Source organism: Chenopodium album, chromosome 7 (genome assembly GCF_948465745.1).
Source record: "Chenopodium album chromosome 7, dcCheAlbu1.1, whole genome shotgun sequence".
NCBI lineage: Eukaryota > Viridiplantae > Streptophyta > Magnoliopsida > Caryophyllales > Amaranthaceae > Chenopodium > Chenopodium album.
In genome coordinates, this window is record NC_137840.1 from 37891568 (window position 1) to 37896547 (window position 4980).

Sequence of the window (4980 nt, forward strand, 5' to 3'; positions counted from 1 at the left end):
TTTGGACCGAGTATTCAAGACCGGAAGAGGAAACCCAGATTGGCCCGAAGAATTGGAGCCCAATCGAAGTCCAAATAGTGGCCCAAATGAGCCGCCCGGCCAAAGAGGCTGGCGCCCGGAGGCGCGCCCGGTCGGGAGGGAGAAGCTTAGGCTGGCGCCCGGTGACGCGCCCGGCCGGGCGCGCGATTAGTATTAGGAACAAAAAGGCGCGCCCGATCGGGCGGTGCCTCGCCCGATCGGGCGCGTGTATTTATTAGTTGATGCTTAACGTCGTTTTAATTTGTTTTAGTTTAGGATTTTGTACGGAGTATAAATACTCCTCCGTAATACGATTTTAGTATCTCTTCTTCTCTCTTTTTACTCTTTCCTTACTCTCTTAATTATTCTCTTAGAATTCTCTCTCTCAACTCTTGTTCTTGATTATTTCCATTAATTCCAGATTTATTTTGGTAACGATTCCTCTTCTCTTAATCTTAGTTATTTATTTTATTCCTTTAATCATGTCTTATTTTATTGCTTTGATTAGTTTAGTTTTTACCATGTGTGAGTAGTTTTATTTCTAGGGTTTATGGGGATCCATAAATAATATGAAGGGGTAATTTGTTGTTGTTAATTATCAATGCTAGATTAATTTCCTATCGATTGATTTAATGCTATGTGACTAGATTAGGCCTATCTTTTATGCATGAGTTTGACAATATTGATTCAAGATTCGAGAGATGAGAATTGATGTTTAGGTCTAGTTTCAATAGGCAGGTTAATTTATAAATGGTTAAGGCGAGATTCGAGAGATGAGATTTAATACCGGTAAATTAATTGTGTGATTGTAATACGTAGCGAAAGCCCTTTACAATATGGTTAATTGATGCATTGATGATTAACTATTATTGATTATTGGTATTGCATGATAATTTCTTATTGGATTGTTTTAATGTTTTACAATTGCGGCTTGTAAAAGTATAGCAATATTAAATTGATGAATCGAGCAGATGTTAATTTGATATCAAAGTCTATTTTCAATAAGAACTTAGATCTAGTAAATTGCGAGAGCCTGTTAGATCTATGTTGATTAATAAATTACAAGAGCCTGTTAATCATGTTATTTATGCAATGTCAATGATTGATTACTATGTTTTACCCTGGAGTATTATTTATTGGTGAACCTATGCCCCAGATCCTTTTATATATTGTTTTCTCCCTATTCCTATTCTTTGTAGTTCAATTTCATACTCAAATATAAATATTGGTTACTTAGATAATTTAGATTATAATAATTAATTAGGAGTAAAAAGACTTGTTTCCCTGTGGAGATCGACCCTACTTCCCTATCTACTTTAGTTAGAGGACTTAGGAATTATTTTTTATTAGGGGATACGACTTTACCCTGTCAAAATTTGGCGCCGTTGCCGGGGAAACGATTTTATTTTTATTTCTGATTGTTTTTGTAGTCTAGATTATTTCCCTGTTTGTCTCAGAGAGCATTAGTTCTCTGAGACAAATCTCATATTTTCTTCTAGTTTTTGTTTATGCCCAGGTGTTCCAGATCAGGTTACATCCCATTCGATCCTGAGATCGAACGTTCCTTTCATAGACAGAAAAATCTCTACAAGCAAATCCTGGCGGATTCTTGTGATAATAATAATAATCACCGAAACCCTCCAACTGGTTCTAGCGATTTAGAGACATCATCAGACGCAGAATCAGAGACGACGGCTCCAAAGAAGCTTAGTGATTATTCACAACCAAAGCTTACGGATTTTCCACATCTCACTCCTACTCCGGCTCTTGATGGGGTTCAATTTGAAATTAAACCTCAATTTATAACGATGATAGAGAGGAAGCAATTCAGTGGAGCCAAGGGTGAAGACCCGAATCTTCAAATTGCCGACTATTGTCAATATTGCAACACCATCAGGCAAGTCGGGGTCACTCAAGACCAAATCAGGGATATTCTCTTTCCCTTCTCTTTAACTGGAAAAGCTAAATTGTGGTTTAATGGCTTAAATAGAACTACACTTGGTATAACTGACTGGGAAACTCTTGTTTTAAATTTCTATAACAAGTATTATCCTGCAGAGAGAACAGCAGTACTACGAAGTGCGATTCAGAACTTTGCCCAAGAAGCCGATGAGTCTTTATATGAGGCTTGGGAGAGGTTCAAGGACTTACAAAGAGAATGCCCTCACCATAATTTAGCGCAATGGCAGTTAATCCAAGCCTTTTATAACGGCATTGGAAATTCCTCTAGAATAATTTTAGACTCTGCAGTTAGTGGGAGATTTATGAATCTTAATGTTGATGATGCAGGTCAGGTTATTAAAGGTATGGCGATACACAATTCCCAATATGGGAATCCCAGAGGATTTTCTAACAAGGGAAAGCATAGTGTCGACTCTGTATCCTTTTTGCAAGCTCAACTAACCTCTATTTGCCAAAAATTAGATAATCTGAGCACTGCTAATGTAGCCAATGTTTCTGCGATTAATAATAATTCTAATGAGGCTTTCTGTAAAAATTGTGGTATTGTAGGTCATTGGGAGCAGGATTGCAGGAGTTCTGTGGAGCAAGTTAATGCCTTCCAAGCTTATAGGCAGAATAACCCATACTCCAGCACTTACAATCCTAGGTATCGGAATCATCCATACCTTTCCTACTGGAGCACTCATGTTCAAAATCCACCACCACAAGAACCACAGGCGCCACAGCAACAGCTGCAGAAATATTATCATCCTAATGCTAGCCAGAAGAACCAGCCACAACAACCCTCCTCATCCTCCGACCCTTCTCTGGTGGAAATTAGAGCAATGTTGGCCAATATGCAAAAGCACATGGAGAGCAGAGATGCGACAATTGATCAAATTCTAGCGCATAATAAAATTGTAGATAATCAAATTGTGCAACTCTCCGCTACTCTACAAGCCCGCCAACAGGGAGCTCTGCCGGCACAGCCAACCAGGCCTACGGATCAAGCATTTGCAATTACCCTAAGGAGTGGTTCAAACTATGAAGGGCCCTCTAAGCCCAGAGTTGATGAATTTGTTTTATCAAATAATGCTAATCTTTATTCCATTAGACCAAACAATGTAGTTGATAGCCCTGCAGGGCTAAAGGATACAACTAACATATCTAATTCTACATTGCAGGGTACAACTCCAGAGAAGGTGGCTACTCCAGACAAGAATAAGAATGCTCCAAAGCCAATTATCAAACTTCCATTCCCCAATCGTCAATTGAAGACAAACTTGGATAAGCAGTTTAGAAGATGTCCCCGTTAGAGTAGGTAAATTTTATATACCTGTAGATTTTGTTGTTCTTGATATGGCTGAGGATATGAAAACCCCAATTATTTTGGGTAGACCATTCCTTAACACTGCAGGAGCAGTCATAGATGTAAGAAGTGGTAAGTTAACACTATCAGTAGGGGATGATAAAGTTGTTTTTAATCTGAATAATGCCCCCAAAAGCTCCATGACTGAGGAGAAATGTTTCAGTGTTAATGTGGTTGTAAATTAATCTAACAAACCCCAAGCTCTTGAAGAAGATCCCTTGGAGGCGGTATCTTGTGTTGCATCCTTTTCAGATGAGATAGACAAATGGCAGAAGGAAGTCGATGCAATAGAAAGAGCACTCTACAATGTTGGTCTTGGTTTCAAGGATGAACAAGTGGAACCGATCGAGCAAGTTGTGCGAATCGAGCCTACGGTAAGTGTTCCGCCAGATCGAGTTGCAAGTGTTGAACGCAATGACAATTTGAAGCAACATTCGATCGAAGAAGGGTTTTTAGTGCGTAGCATTGAAGATCCCCCAGTCCAAGTCAAGGAGGATCCACCAGATAAGGCGATTTGGCGTCCCACAGGTTATGTCTATAAGCCGCATCGCAGCCTAAACATCGCTAGACCGGGTGAGAAACCACCCGATCAAGCGTTAGGCCAAGGGTCTTAGAAATTGTACTTGGTAAGAAGGTCGTGCGGGACCTAGATAAACCAGCGCTTTGCGGGAGGCAACCCGTATTTTTAATGCTTTTCAGTCTAGTTTTTCTTTTCTTTTTATTATGAGAGGAGATATGAGAGAATTTGACGAGTTCTATGAGTGTTTGTACAAGTTTGAAGGAAAATAGTTAGCCAAATTTTGGAGAAAAGACGAAAATTAATTTTTCGCCGATTTAGTCTCGGGCCCGACCGGGCGCGAGAGCTAGAAGAAAATCAGGTCGGTAGATCGCCCGACCGGGCGCGAATATAAGGCAAATTAGATCGCCCAACCAGGCGAAGGCCGCCCGACCGGGCGCGAGGATTAACTACGAATTTTATCAGATCGCCCGACCGGGCGACCCACCGCCCGACCGGGCGCGAGTGGTTCCGCGTCCCTTTTTCTTCTTTCTTTTCTTCTTTCTTTCTCCATTCCTTCTCTCCTCCATTACTTTCTCTCTCTAAAACTCGAATTCTCTCTACCTTCTCTCTAAGATTTATCCTCCATTTCTTATCCAAATTCAAAACTCTTTACATATTTGTGATCCTCTCTTCACCCTCTTCACTTCCATATAAAAAATTTTCAGTTTTAATTCAATAAATTTGCAAACCCATTTCTTAAACATGGCATCAAAGAGGGCTAGGTCCATTTTTGGTAGGAGCTCCAGTTCGAGGGAGGAATACGACCCGGACTTGTAACTCCCACATTGGCCGACGATCCGGATTGTGAGCCGGGAACAAAAGGAACGGCTAGAGCATTTGGTCGGTCGTGAGGTAATTCCTTCTCGGTGGTTACACCGCCCTACCCTAGAATCATTTGGTTTGTATGATTTTATTAAACGATTTTTGAATAACATTGGCATGAGAAAATTTGTTGACATGTACTATCCTACATACCGAGAACTTACTTGTGAATTCCTGTCCACTTTTCATGTTGTTAGTAGTAGAAATGGGCCAAATTTATTTTTCAGATTAAATAATAGAAATATTAGTTTAACTTTTGTAGAATTTTGTA

At 40.1% G+C, this 4980-nt stretch overlaps 1 non-coding gene across 1 annotated transcript; it reads right to left on the reverse strand.

The window, feature by feature from the left end:
- Window positions 1-2087: 2087 nt before the first annotated feature.
- LOC145641115 (small nucleolar RNA R71) lies at window positions 2088-2194 on the reverse strand. The gene has a single exon (XR_014115181.1). It is a non-coding gene; the product is annotated as a small nucleolar RNA R71 (small nucleolar RNA).
- Between the last annotated feature and the right edge of the window lie 2786 nt (window positions 2195-4980).